The following is a 15,470-nucleotide window of genomic DNA, read 5'->3' on the forward strand; positions in this document are numbered from 1 at the left end:
TACATTCTGTTAGCATACTACCCTCATATCTCCAGAGATGTCATTGAGTTCAGCCACAGATCTGAGCTGGGTAATTGGCTCCTTCCTGCCCCAGACCTACCTATACAGCTTCCCATCCTGACCCTTTACTCACCCCCTCCACATCAATACACAAGCAGTGAATAAAGGAATGGCTCATCATGAAAAATTCAATCAGATTAGAAACTAGAAGAATTCTCAGTTCATCTAAAAGAAGAGTTCTTTAACAAATTAATTACACAAAGAATTTTTTTTTATTCAAGAACCTTTAAATCATTTCAGAGAGAAAGAACAAAATGAGGGATGATCACCACAGCCAAGACTTCAAAGTGCCTAGGCATGCAGGGCATAGTCCCAGTGCATGAGTCCACAGGGACAGTATGAGGGTCCCCAGTGGTGTATTTCAGGTTCCTTCTAGGGCTTTGGCTGAAGGGCATTGTACTGCAAGGCATCCTCAAGATGAGATTCCTTTCCTTTCTGGGTTCCTCTGGGATGTAAGCTTCAGTTTTCAGCAGCTTCTGGGGACATCCTGGGCTCCAAGAGAAAGCCTGAGTGTGTGTTTGTCCAATTGTCCAGGCACTGGCACCTCCTGGGAAGTTCAGGACCCATTGGTCCCACTGACCATAGTGTTTGCAGATATTTGAGGTGACTAGAGCTCCTGAGAGGTTTCAGCCATTGGCTGCTGGATGGTCTTGAACTCGGTGCTGGTCCATCTCAACTCCCTGCTCCTGTGTAACAACACATGCAGTTAGTGCACGACCTCAGTTCCCCAAAGACAGCTCCCTGCTCTGTGTAAGCCCAGTGAGGCAGTTGGCTTACTGGAAAATTCACATCTCTGTAGCTCTGGAGGCACTGGCAGGAGTGGCAGCTCAGTGAAGGAAAATTATCTGGGTTCAGTCCTAGGGGAATTCGGGGCTCTGGACAAGATTTCCTAAGAGTCAATGATCTCTACGTTGACAGCCAGCCAGCCATAGCTTCAGCTTCCCTACCATGCCAAGGTGTGTGTTTACCTGGCCTAAGAAAAGGACCAACTCATTCAGTCTGGTATGGACTGAAGCTTTTCATAGTGTTCTGTCCAGTAGTTGACTTCAGAAGCAACACCCAATCATGTGGGAGGGACATTCATTTGCATCATACATTGATTCAAGAACGTGATAGGATTAAGGTGCAAGTGGACCAATCCTGAAGGCATTTTGGAAATTCCTTGGTTTTGATTGAATTAGGGAAAGGATGCGTGGATGAGGTAGGATAGAAGTGAGCCTCTAGTTCTTTCAAGTTTCAATTCACTCCAAAAATTCTTTCTCTATTTCAAATAAACACAGACAAATTAACCAGGCATGGTGGTGCACCTCTGTAATCCCAGCGGCTTGGGAGGTCAAGGCAGGAGAATGTTGAATTCAAAGCCAGCCTTAGCAAGGGCAAGGTGCAAAGAAACTCAGTGAGACTCTGTCTCTAAATAAAATACACACACACACACACAAAATTCAAAATCACTGGTCTAATTCTGCACTTAATTTTTGTTTGTTTGTTTTTCAATGATTCTCGTGATTGAATATTAGGCTTTACCACTGAGCTTCCTCTCAGCCCTTTTTATCTTGTGTTTGAGACAAGATCTGGCTATATTGCCTAGGATGGCCTCAAACATCTGTATTTCTTCCCTCAGTCTCTTGCTTCTTTGGGATTGCCTGCAAGGGTCACTACACCTAGCTAGTTCTCCGCATATGGACTGGCTGGTTTTAGAGACCAGACTCAGTGGTGCTGGATCATACTCTTAGGACCATGGATATGCATACCCTTGATGGCCTTGACAGTTTCGCTGTGTTTTAAAAGTGAACACAAATATTTGAACCTCTTGATTTGGAAGATTTTGTGGAGCTTTTTGTATCAAGACAATAGTGAATCATTTTCACACATAACCTCTAACAAGTTATAGGAAGAGGATTGATTCATTCTTCAGGAGATTGTATTTTTAATTGATGTAAAAAGTTTCAGGGGACATACCCAATTGTATTTAGAAGAAATTTTAACATTTCTTGTTTTTTTTTTTTTTTCTTTTTGTTTCTTTCGACTTTTTTTTAAAAGAATCATTGGTTATTGACTCTAGGACTTCATGCATGCTGGCAAGCACCTACCACTAATCTGCACTCAAAGTCCCCATCTGCAAGTTATTAAGATCTTTTTATGTACATTTCATCTGCTGCTTCAAATTCTGACATAGTAGCCTCTGATGTGCCTTAGCACACCCCAACTCTCCATTGTCCTGCAGTGGACATTCATATTGCTGCTGTCCCCATAACCACACATAATTGTCTCTATGAGCCTGTGGGAGAATTTCTCTAGAACAGGTGATGATTAATAAAACTGTTCCATAAAAAGTGTATGACCTTAATTTTACCGATAATTGACAGATTGTTCTTTAGGGTGCAGCATTTACTTTCCAATAGTGATGTGCAGTACTGCATGTACATATTCCCCCAAAACACTTGGAATGACCTAGTATTCTGACATTTGCCAGGGGCTTTGTGGCTCTGTAGAGGTTTGCTCTGGTGCTGATGGCTACCGTCCAGTCTTTTCTAATTTCTGAAACTCTCTCTATGGGCCAGTTGCTGTGTGATTTTTGAGAGACATTCTCTGATATTCAGTCTGAAATCTGCTTTTGCTTTTGGATCGGATTGCTAATTTTCTTTATCCCTTGTGCATAAACTGTGTGTGTTCAGTGTGGGTTCCTAAAGACAGAAGGAATACAATCGTGCTATTATATTAGACTTTGTGCCTTGAGCTTATTATAATCTCTTTCATTTTTGACAACCCCAGAAGAATGGACTTAGGTTTTATCCATAAAATAATACATTTCCTGTTGGGCTGGGGTTGTGACTCAGAGATACAGTGCTCACCTAACATGTGTGAGGCCCTGGGTTTGACTCTTAGCACCACATAAAGAGAAATAAAGAAAGGTATTGTGTCCATCTACAACTGAGAAAAAATATTTAAAAAATACATATTCTCCATAAAAAGAATATTTAAAATATTTTTGATTTTAGGATGTTTTTATAAGGTTAGTTTTATAGAATTTTTTCTTTGAGCAAACATACAGGTAAAAGAAAACATGTCTTTCAAAATTTCATCTAGATATTTTACAGTTTTTCTTCTGTGTAAGCCTTTCCATCAAGAAATACATTGTTTAAATAGAGACATTTGTACATTTTCTATATAGGTTAACTCATTACCACAGGGATCCAGGGACCAGAGGCAGACATTCTACCTTCCAGGACCTCCTCTCCCTGGTTGGTATTAAACTGGATCTCAGTGACACCATTCTGAGAGATGCTAGTGTCTGAGAGAAGCTGTGTTGGTCAGGGACAGCCTTGTGGCTGTCTTAGACACTGAAGACTCCAGGCCCTTCCTTAGGTAGATGCAGGATACAGATATTGTGCAAAGAGACACATTTCCCAGCTAAGGAACTCCTCCCATCCCACACTTTCTTTCCTATACTTGGATATATTTGTTTGAGGCTAAAATTTGGGGCTCCTTTGCATCACTCTCCCTGGATACTTTCCATACCTCTGTCCACCAAAGGAGACCATCTCTAAGGCTCCAATGTCCAGTCCACAGCACAGCTCAGAATCAGAGCTCTGTCTCCTATCACTTGCAGCACTCCTCCATCCTCTCTTCTCTCTTCATTCTGTCTCCTGTTGATCAAGAGAACCAAATATTCATGAGAACCTGTACAACAACATCAATTGCCTATTAGAAAGTAAACAAGGAGACTTTGGTAAGGGATACATCTTACATTTTTCTGGAACAGAACTAAAAACAAAATCTACCAATCTGAACACTCAGTACTCCTAGAACTCAGTGGTCATGGATCAGGGTTAAAAGTCTGCATGTCTCTGGGGAGGCTGTCTCTAGAACTATATGGATTTGACCAAGAGAAGCTGCCAGGTCAGGCGACTGTCTGGTTGCTTTGCAGCATGGCACTCTCCTGAGGATGAATTTGAGTTCTTTGGTGTCATGGGCATAGGGTTCCGGAAAGGCAGGCAGGTAGAACTAGGGATGGTTCTATGGTGTATGGGTGCTAGGCAAGTGTCTGGGTGGAAGGAGACCCAATATAGCAGCCCCCATGGCCTGTATTTTAGGCTTTCCCACTAGGGTTCTCCCAGCTGAGGACAGAAGGGGGAACCACTTCCCAGAATCTTCTAAGCTCAGTGACAAAGGCAACTGGAATCTTACTGTCACTCTGTAGATTCCAGAGCCTGCTTGACACAGGAGTGATTGGTCCATGACTTTGGCCTCTAGATCAGAAGAAGCAGTGGCAGGGCTGAAAGAGGAGGGAAAGAACTGAGTGGCTGCTCAGCATTTGTTTTTTACTGATGGCCCGCTTGAATGAACAATTTCAAGGTAGAGTTCGTTATGTTGGGTGATGATGGTACTCTTGGCAGCAAATTGCTTCACAAGGTTGGGTCTGATGAACTTCAGTAGAAAAGCAATCATCTTTACTGTCCTGTATATCTAGGAAGAAGAAATTAAAAAAAAAAAGAAAAAAGAAGAGAAATCATCTTGGATACAATTATAATAAATCTAATTGGTATGAGTAATTCATTAGATTAATTAATTAATTAATTAGATTAAGCATATTAAGGTTAAAATATTTCACAAAGGATTACTCATTATGAAACACCAGATTCTCTGTTTCCTTTGTATATGTGAAATCCCATGATCACAGCGCTTCTTCAGGGCATGTAACTTTGCTTCTACAAAGGCTTAATTCATTATCCCAAATCAAACCAAAGGCAATGCTGCAACCGAGTCCTCTGTAGAGAGTCCTGCTAGGAGAAAAGATGGAGATCAATTCTCCACTCTTGATTGGAATTCTCAGCTACCTGTTTTGTTTCTCTACGGATGAATTCCTAAATTATAAGGACGAAGGGGAATAGAGAGGTGGCGTGGGGGGATGGAAAGCTATACCCTTCAAATATCAGAAAAACAAATATGGTTCAGATTTAAATTCTTATCTCAACCTTTAATAGATTAAAATGTCATTATAAATTTAAAATTTTTAAGTCACAGCTGGTGGACATTGTTCAATCTGTGAAGTGAGAACAAAATTCTTAATTTTGAAAATTATGTCTTAGGATTCTAAGAAACCATAGGTCAGTCCAGCATAGTTGTGTCACACACTTGTCATCCCAGCAACTAGGAGGCTGAGGCAGACGGAATGAAAGTCTGAAGTCAGGTGAGCGACTAAAGGAGACTCTCTCTCAAAATTATAAAAAGCCTGGAAATGTAGCTTTGTTCTAGGGACCTGGCTTCAATTCCCAGTACTGAAGAAGAAAAAAGGAAATATGAGCAAAGTAACAACAGTTCCTGAAACATAGTACAACAAATAACCTTTGTAAAGGTTTGATCATTCTTACATGATCATACTGCTTATTATCCTAGAAGCATAACCCCAATGAAGAACAAATGCATAACTGTGGCCCTTTAAAACATCTCCCTAATGTGAAAGAATTTTTGACATTTTACTACCAGAGCCCCTTTATTGGTATTTTCTTTCAGCCACAGAGCCTTCCTAAATATCGCAGGCTTTCTAAAACTTGAAGTCCTCCAACCTCAGGCTCCTTAATAGGTGTGATTACAGGTATGGCCCACTGTTCAAGGTTACCAGAAATTGGTTATTAAAAAATTATCAGAAGCACACATATATTTACGTCTCTGTTAATGATCCCTTCAATGTCATCAACTCTGCATTATTATTCAATCAAGCATATTCAGAGAGCTTATCTCAGCCAGTTGTTATGAAAAGAGCTACAAGTGTGGCATGTTCTCTCTCAAATGTAGAATTTTATAAACAAAAGTTTACTTGAATGTAAAGTAAGGATTATTAGGGTCTAGGAAGGATTGAGGAGAAGATGGAAGACAAGTTGGTGGAAGTGACGAATGCCCTCGGTATGAATGAAGATATAACATGAACCCCTTCATGTTTGTTGTAAATATGTCAATAGATACATTTTTAAAGCAATACAAAAAACAAAGATGAATAAAACTAATTCTTTTCCTCTCCTGTGGGAGCAGGTGCAGAATTCTGTAGTCCTTGAGTTCTACCTGGAAAGGGACCACAATGTGGGGGGAAATTCCCCACCTTGGGAAAGCCTTGAGCAAGCAAGAACCAATCCACTTACCTGAGGGTTGCTGAGCAGGATCCTTAAAGCCACAGAAATGACTTCCTTTATGGATAGGATTGGAGATTTCGGTATAAGCACCTATCAGGTCTTGGCATCCCCAAGCTACTGCAGATGAGGTCCTAGTCCCAGGAGATCAGTGCATGCAAAAGTACAGAAAGGAAGATGAGCCTGTTGGACACCACATATGTCTCCCAGGGGCATTCCCACAGCTTTTTTGGTCTCTGAAACCCATTTCTATTTCAGATCCACTGCCCTGGGCCACCAGCCCTACACAGGAGCCCTGCAGATTCACACCTTCCTTGTTTGGGTTGGAAGGCACAAGGTGGAGTGGTGCCCAGACTGAACCTGGAATATCCAGCTATAGTAGTGTCTTGGTGCAGGCACACTTTCCATCTGTGCCCTTCATATTCTAGACCTTTAGGAAGTTTTTCAGATTAAATCAGCCTCCTTTGGTCTATAATAACATAATGTGATTTGTATTAATGGATTATAATAATTGTGAGGGATTTTCTAAAAATATTTATTTAGTTGTAGATGAACACACAGTATCTTCATGTATTTTTATGTGGTACAGAGGATTAAACCCAGTGCCTCACACATGTGAAGCAAGCACTTTACCACTGAGGTATGGCTTCAGCCCAGGGAATTTTTCTAAATGACATTTTATCCCCTCTTTAAATAAAAGAAAAAAAGGAAGTAGTTATTTCATGAATTTAGTCAGTTAGTTGTAAAGCAGAAGAGCAAAACCCTCAGTGAATGGGAAAACAAAAGCCCCTTTTTTTGACATTTGCCTTTAGGTTAAGCCCCAACTTTTGTCTTGCCATTTTCAAACTTACGCTCTTACCAGCACCAGCTTCTGACCTGGGCCCTGACTACTATGCTACTCTTATCATTCAGAATCCTATAAGTGAGTTATCATTATGTCTATCATAGAAAGCATATCATTTCTTATGAAAAATTGACATTTTCCCTTTTATCTTGTTTCATTCAGAGTGAGAAAACTAGAGGGCAATATGAAAGGCAAAGGGTAAAATATGAAAAAGATGGTCTCCTCTCAAGAATGAAGGAACTGGCAGGGGTTGTAGTTCAGTTGTAGGGGGCTTGCCTACCATGTGTGAGGCACTCAGTTGGATCCTCAGCACCACATAAAAAATAAATAAATAAAATAAAGCTATTGTGTCCATCTGCAACTAAAATTCTTTTTAAAAAGGAAGGAACTTAAATTTGATTAACAATTAAGTGTTTGGATAAATGATCTGCACACTTCTTTTACTGTCATTAGATATAAAAAGACAGACTCTTGATCTCCCATTGTTTATTAATGATCTAGGTTTAGGAAAAGGTTTTTAGAAAATAGAAAAAAAATATCTTAACTCATTGCTTAAGAGATCCTGACAAATCATAGAGTGTATTTATTAATCACTAAAGGCCACTGAAATGAAAACAATGTTACTGAGATGTAAAAGAAATTTTCACTACCTAAAATAAAACTTTCTTTCCCAGCAACATCAACACCCCAGAGTATATCCTAACATTTGAAAGGGTGGATGTTGGAGCATCAGGGTGCTGAAGACCAGTGTGTCTCACTGATCCAAAGCAGAATCAAGAGGCAAGGTTGTGTTGTCTTGCCTGCCTACTGGCGCATTCCAACCATGCCTATTCACACCTCACCAAGCAAAGATCTTCACTTCTGTTCTCTTCAGTGGTGGTCGGTGTGCTGAAGCAGCCAGCAACAGGGTCCTGTTTGTGAATGAAAAACAGATAAGGCTGTCTTAGCCTTCCCACTTTCTGCCCTGTGGGCCTGGGTCCCATTGGCTGTGGTTTGTAGTCTACTGACTGCTGTGAGCTGTTCCCTGCTGGGAGGCCTTCACCTGAGAGCAGGCTGGAACTGCACTCTCAGGCTCCCCACAGGCCTACTGAATCAGAATCTCCTGTTCAAGTATGAGCAGGTGATTCCTTTTGGCATTAGAGTTTGAGGAGCACTCTGGGAGTTAAAGAACAATTTTCTAAGGGTGTGGAAACCAGAATTAGACAGGCATCAGTATAGATAGGTAAATCAAGTCAGGTATATCTAGGAGGCCAATTTTGAGTGAGTCTGGGAAGTGGGAGACTGTCCCTGAGGGATCTTATCAAGAACCTGCCCCTGCTCCAACCTGTTGCCAAAGTAACCAGTCCCAGGAAAATCCCTGCCCTACAAGGAGCTATAAGGTTGTTAGGGTGTTTTTCCTCTACTCCATCCTGCCCTTCCCCCTTCAGCTTACCTATTTCCCACCTTTTGGCCATCCCACCAAGCATTCCTGGGCCTAGTCATGTCCACAGGAAGGAGAAAAATAAGGGGGAAAGGAGGAGATCAAAGGAAGCCTAGGACATATAAAAAGGGCAGAACACCTGGCTTCTTGGGATACCAGGATAGCAGCTATGCCCCCTTTCTCCCTCCAGGAGAAGTCTTTTAAATAAACCCTGCTTCATTTGCTTGCCTTGGCCTGCTTCTCTAATGTTCAAACTTCAACATGCGAAGAAGCAGCAGTCCTCACCAATAACCCACGGTATCATATTTGGAGGTTCCACGGAGGTCTACACTGAGGTAACTCCTCTCCATACATCCCACATCTGTTTGAGGTACATCTTTCTGTCTCTTATTTTGGAGGATGATTGGTACCTGTCAGCTATTTAAATGCAGTTAGTGCAGCCGCCACTCTTCAAGACTAGGGTGAAAGATTTCCTGGCCTAGGCAGCTGTCAATCACCTGTTAAACACAGAGCAGGCATGTTGGGGTCTGCTGAAGCCTCTTCCTACTCTTCTGTCCAGGCTCGGAGAGCAATTGGCTTGAGTACACAGTGTCCCTAGTCCCGATCTTCCTTGGATGTGTGGAAGTGGATGAAGGAGTATGGAACAACTGCGGAATTTCTGGCCTGAGCTACACTCAGGTGAAAATCCTAAGGTTCCTTCTCTGAAAATTCCTCCCGACTGCCCTAAGAGGTATAAAAGGTGATGCGTAGATGAATGACACTGAGGGAAAGCCCCAATTACATTTGCCTCCATTTGAGCCACACAACACTCCCAACCCCGTGTCCATTCCCTCCTGGATGCTCCCTTTCTTTGCCAATCAGAAACACTGGCAAATCAGATTACAGGAATGGGAGAAAGACATGGGATGATTAGTAAAAACACATCCAGGTTCCCTTTGTTTGTCCAGTTAGCCTTCACAAGAAAGTTTAAAATCTCCCATTATGGTTCCTATACTCAGATGTACTTAATGTATTAAAAAAAATGCTGCAAGAGAAAGGCACTCTATTTTCACCAACTCCTCCCATAAATTCCTCCAGAAAATGGTGTTTGTTATGTGCTTTACAACCAATAGTTATTCCCTTTACCCTCATGAGGTTCCTTTAGTCTGTAAAAGAACAGTTAGGCACAAAAGGTTAACACATATAAAATGATCCTCTTTTTTCATAAGTTTTCATAATCAGGAGTTATAGTGGCAGGGAGGAAAGCAGTAACGCCCTTAAATATGAATCCTCCCAGGGTCTCTGGCACAGGGCAAACTGGGAACCTAGCACTTTGACAAAGGAAGCCAGAAATAACTTTGGCAAAGCCAGGTGATGAGACACAGGTTTTCTGGAACAAAACGAAGCTCAAGAAACTCAAGTTTAGGGACACGGCTGTAATATGTCAGGTGGGAGCTTCTTGCTCAACTCAGTTTGTAGATTGACCACTACTCAACATACTGAGAAATTATAAGTGATCAGGAAAGTGCCTCATTTTCATGTGACATCCGGCCCAACCTCAATGTCTACCAGGAGAGAAGGCCTAAAGGAATCACCTACTAAAGAAAATAAATCAAGGGGATCCCTCCCAACTTAAATAAAAACAAACTCAGGGAAATTTGGGGGAGGATCTAAATAAATATATTGGGGTGTTTCAACATTTCTGAATTTTGGATACATGACCTGACCTGGAAAGATATTATTTTACTACGTAACCAAACTATAGCCTCCAATAAGAAGGAATCCACCCGAAAGCAAACAGCTAAAGAATTTGGAAATAGACATACATATTGTCCATGCCCCACCATCACAAACTAGAAACAGATCTAGTTATTGATATACACCACAGGGTATTCCCAGAAACATCCTGATTGGGAACGAAATGATGAACAGGATGCTTAAAAGATTACACATCAGGGAACAACCCAGGCCGGCAGGAAGGCGGCACTAGTACAGGGCACCGCAAGGCAGGGCAGGCAAGCCAAGGGGAGCAGGGAAGCCGCCCAGGCGAGGGGCTCACTGTCAAAGCCCAAGGGCGCACTGAGCCATGAGGGCCAGCAGAGGCTCAAGGCAGGAGCCAGGAGCCAGGCCAGGGAAGGCAGAGCCAGGGGCTCAGGGCCGGGGCAGGCGGCTCAGGACAGTGGACAGGGCTGGGGAGGGAAGCAGGGGCTGGTGCCAGCAGGGGGAGGCAGGCTGGAGGCCCAGGTCTACAGCCAGGTGTCAGGGTTTGGGGGGTGTGGGACCAAGGGCCCAGGGAGAGCAAGGGGCCCAGGCGAGGGGCAGGCCTCGGTTTCCCCAAAGGCACCCTGGGCCAGATGAGAATCCTGGGACAGGGACCTGGCAAGGGGGGCTTGGCAAGGGACGGGGGCCTGGGGGAGGGCGAAGGGAGGGCGGCTCCGTGGGGGTCACGGTGGGGGCGGAGAGGGGTGAGAGCCAGGACCCAAGAAAGGAGCCCAGGCAGGGGACCAACCCGACCGAAGGGGAGGGACCGAAGCCACGCACGAACCAACGGACCGACGAACCAACGGACCAGTAGACACAAGGATGAGGAGGAGGCCTGCCCAAGGGGAGAGCAGGGAAGGCAAGGAAGGGAGGGCGCGGGGATGAGGGAACAGCGGGCAGAACAAGGGGCAGCCCAAGGGGGCACTGAAGGGAGCACGGTAGGGGGCCCAAGCAAGAAGCCCAGGTTAGGGAGCAACGTGAACTAGGACAAGGAGGAGGGAAAGAGCACAAAGGGAAAGAGAGAAGGACAGCAAGGGGCGGCAAGAGGAGGAGGAAAGAGTGGGGTGGGATGGCGGCTGCTGGGCTCAAGGGGCACCAAGGGGAGCACGCGCGGTAGGGGGCCCAAGCAAGGGGCCCCCGGTTTGACCCGACGAGGCGGAGCGACGCCACCCGACGCCACGGGACGCCACGCGACACGACGACGAACACGCGCTCAGGGGCCCAGCCCAGGAGCCAGGCCCCAGGACTGGAGCTTAAAGCTCCGTGGTTAGGGAGGGCTGGCTTGGCTTAGGGGCAGCACGCAAGGCGAGAGGGCAGGGGAGGGAAGGGAGGGGATGGCGCAGGCCAAGGTCAGCGCAGCGCCCACGTCCACTGCCAGGTGTCAGGGTTCGGGCAGCCAAGGGGGCCCAGGCGAGGGGCAGGGCTGTGTTTCCCCTAGGGAGCCTTCAGGGCGCAGAGGCCAGCCCATTGCAGTGCTCTGCGATCCAGGGGAGTAGATGCTCCAGGGAGGGACCTGGAGCCAAGCAGGGCCAAAGGAGGGCCCTGGGTGTGGAAAGGCTGCCAGCGCCAGCATGAAGCTGGGTGGCTGGGTGGGAGGGGTCCCGGGACCCATTGGAGGAGCCCAGGCTAGGGAGCCACGCGACCTAGGCCAAGGAGCAGGGAGAGAGTAAAGGGGAAAGAGGGAAGGGGAGGAAGGGGCGGCGCGAGGAGGAGGAGGAGGAGGAGGAGGAGGAGGAAAGAGTGGGGTGGGGTGGGCTGGAGGCGGCTGGGGCGCGAGGGGCACCGAGGGGAGCGCGCGCGGTAGGGGGCCCAAGCAAGGGGCCCCCGGTTTGACCCGACGAGGCGGAGCGACGCCACCCGACGCCACGGGACGCCACGCGACACGACGACGAACACGCGCTCAGGGGCCCAGCCCAGGAGCCAGGCCCCAGGACTGGAGCTTAAAGCTCCGTGGTTAGGGAGGGCTGGCTTGGCTTAGGGGCAGCACGCAAGGCGAGAGGGCAGGGGAGGGAAGGGAGGGGATGGCGCAGGCCAAGGTCAGCGCAGCGCCCACGTCCACTGCCAGGTGTCAGGGTTCGGGCAGCCAAGGGGGCCCAGGCGAGGGGCAGGGCTGTGTTTCCCCTAGGGAGCCTTCAGGGCGCAGAGGCCAGCCCATTGCAGTGCTCTGCGATCCAGGGGAGTAGATGCTCCAGGGAGGGACCTGGAGCCAAGCAGGGCCAAAGGAGGGCCCTGGGTGTGGAAAGGCTGCCAGCGCCAGCATGAAGCTGGGTGGCTGGGTGGGAGGGGTCCCGGGACCCATTGGAGGAGCCCAGGCTAGGGAGCCACGCGACCTAGGCCAAGGAGCAGGGAGAGAGTAAAGGGGAAAGAGGGAAGGGGAGGAAGGGGCGGCGCGAGGAGGAGGAGGAGGAGGAGGAGGAGGAAAGAGTGGGGTGGGGTGGGCTGGAGGCGGCTGGGGCGCGAGGGGCACCGAGGGGAGCGCGCGCGGTAGGGGGCCCAAGCAAGGGGCCCCCGGTTTGACCCGACGAGGCGGAGCGACGCCACCCGACGCCACGGGACGCCACGCGACACGACGACGAACACGCGCTCAGGGGCCCAGCCCAGGAGCCAGGCCCCAGGACTGGAGCTTAAAGCTCCGTGGTTAGGGAGGGCTGGCTTGGCTTAGGGGCAGCACGCAAGGCGAGAGGGCAGGGGAGGGAAGGGAGGGGATGGCGCAGGCCAAGGTCAGCGCAGCGCCCACGTCCACTGCCAGGTGTCAGGGTTCGGGCAGCCAAGGGGGCCCAGGCGAGGGGCAGGGCTGTGTTTCCCCTAGGGAGCCTTCAGGGCGCAGAGGCCAGCCCATTGCAGTGCTCTGCGATCCAGGGGAGTAGATGCTCCAGGGAGGGACCTGGAGCCAAGCAGGGCCAAAGGAGGGCCCTGGGTGTGGAAAGGCTGCCAGCGCCAGCATGAAGCTGGGTGGCTGGGTGGGAGGGGTCCCGGGACCCATTGGAGGAGCCCAGGCTAGGGAGCCACGCGACCTAGGCCAAGGAGCAGGGAGAGAGTAAAGGGGAAAGAGGGAAGGGGAGGAAGGGGCGGCGCGAGGAGGAGGAGGAGGAGGAGGAGGAGGAAAGAGTGGGGTGGGGTGGGCTGGAGGCGGCTGGGGCGCGAGGGGCACCGAGGGGAGCGCGCGCGGTAGGGGGCCCAAGCAAGGGGCCCCCGGTTTGACCCGACGAGGCGGAGCGACGCCACCCGACGCCACGGGACGCCACGCGACACGACGACGAACACGCGCTCAGGGGCCCAGCCCAGGAGCCAGGCCCCAGGACTGGAGCTTAAAGCTCCGTGGTTAGGGAGGGCTGGCTTGGCTTAGGGGCAGCACGCAAGGCGAGAGGGCAGGGGAGGGAAGGGAGGGGATGGCGCAGGCCAAGGTCAGCGCAGCGCCCACGTCCACTGCCAGGTGTCAGGGTTCGGGCAGCCAAGGGGGCCCAGGCGAGGGGCAGGGCTGTGTTTCCCCTAGGGAGCCTTCAGGGCGCAGAGGCCAGCCCATTGCAGTGCTCTGCGATCCAGGGGAGTAGATGCTCCAGGGAGGGACCTGGAGCCAAGCAGGGCCAAAGGAGGGCCCTGGGTGTGGAAAGGCTGCCAGCGCCAGCATGAAGCTGGGTGGCTGGGTGGGAGGGGTCCCGGGACCCATTGGAGGAGCCCAGGCTAGGGAGCCACGCGACCTAGGCCAAGGAGCAGGGAGAGAGTAAAGGGGAAAGAGGGAAGGGGAGGAAGGGGCGGCGCGAGGAGGAGGAGGAGGAGGAGGAGGAAAGAGTGGGGTGGGGTGGGCTGGAGGCGGCTGGGGCGCGAGGGGCACCGAGGGGAGCGCGCGCGGTAGGGGGCCCAAGCAAGGGGCCCCCGGTTTGACCCGACGAGGCGGAGCGACGCCACCCGACGCCACGGGACGCCACGCGACACGACGACGAACACGCGCTCAGGGGCCCAGCCCAGGAGCCAGGCCCCAGGACTGGAGCTTAAAGCTCCGTGGTTAGGGAGGGCTGGCTTGGCTTAGGGGCAGCACGCAAGGCGAGAGGGCAGGGGAGGGAAGGGAGGGGATGGCGCAGGCCAAGGTCAGCGCAGCGCCCACGTCCACTGCCAGGTGTCAGGGTTCGGGCAGCCAAGGGGGCCCAGGCGAGGGGCAGGGCTGTGTTTCCCCTAGGGAGCCTTCAGGGCGCAGAGGCCAGCCCATTGCAGTGCTCTGCGATCCAGGGGAGTAGATGCTCCAGGGAGGGACCTGGAGCCAAGCAGGGCCAAAGGAGGGCCCTGGGTGTGGAAAGGCTGCCAGCGCCAGCATGAAGCTGGGTGGCTGGGTGGGAGGGGTCCCGGGACCCATTGGAGGAGCCCAGGCTAGGGAGCCACGCGACCTAGGCCAAGGAGCAGGGAGAGAGTAAAGGGGAAAGAGGGAAGGGGAGGAAGGGGCGGCGCGAGGAGGAGGAGGAGGAGGAGGAGGAGGAAAGAGTGGGGTGGGGTGGGCTGGAGGCGGCTGGGGCGCGAGGGGCACCGAGGGGAGCGCGCGCGGTAGGGGGCCCAAGCAAGGGGCCCCCGGTTTGACCCGACGAGGCGGAGCGACGCCACCCGACGCCACGGGACGCCACGCGACACGACGACGAACACGCGCTCAGGGGCCCAGCCCAGGAGCCAGGCCCCAGGACTGGAGCTTAAAGCTCCGTGGTTAGGGAGGGCTGGCTTGGCTTAGGGGCAGCACGCAAGGCGAGAGGGCAGGGGAGGGAAGGGAGGGGATGGCGCAGGCCAAGGTCAGCGCAGCGCCCACGTCCACTGCCAGGTGTCAGGGTTCGGGCAGCCAAGGGGGCCCAGGCGAGGGGCAGGGCTGTGTTTCCCCTAGGGAGCCTTCAGGGCGCAGAGGCCAGCCCATTGCAGTGCTCTGCGATCCAGGGGAGTAGATGCTCCAGGGAGGGACCTGGAGCCAAGCAGGGCCAAAGGAGGGCCCTGGGTGTGGAAAGGCTGCCAGCGCCAGCATGAAGCTGGGTGGCTGGGTGGGAGGGGTCCCGGGACCCATTGGAGGAGCCCAGGCTAGGGAGCCACGCGACCTAGGCCAAGGAGCAGGGAGAGAGTAAAGGGGAAAGAGGGAAGGGGAGGAAGGGGCGGCGCGAGGAGGAGGAGGAGGAGGAGGAGGAGGAGGAGGAAAGAGTGGGGTGGGGTGGGCTGGAGGCGGCTGGGGCGCGAGGGGCACCGAGGGGAGCGCGCGCGGTAGGGGGCCCAAGCAAGGGGCCCCCGGTTTGACCCGACGAGGCGGAGCGACGCCACC

At 50.6% G+C, this 15,470-nt stretch overlaps 1 long non-coding RNA gene across 1 annotated transcript; it reads right to left on the bottom strand.

Annotated features, from left to right (window-relative positions):
* Positions 1-253: 253 nt before the first annotated feature.
* Positions 254-6,446, bottom strand: LOC124100584 (uncharacterized). The gene is made up of 4 exons (XR_006854354.1): positions 6,198-6,446; positions 4,249-4,336; positions 3,580-3,707; positions 254-746 (listed from the first exon to the last, which is right to left on the bottom strand). It is a non-coding gene; the product is annotated as an uncharacterized LOC124100584 (long non-coding RNA).
* Positions 6,447-15,470: the final 9,024 nt, after the last annotated feature.

The sequence above is a fragment of the Marmota monax genome, unplaced genomic scaffold, assembly GCF_021218885.2.
Source record: "Marmota monax isolate L192 unplaced genomic scaffold, Marmota_monax_Labrador192_F-V1.1 WCK01_AAM20220418_F8-fsc00130, whole genome shotgun sequence".
NCBI lineage: Eukaryota > Metazoa > Chordata > Mammalia > Rodentia > Sciuridae > Marmota > Marmota monax.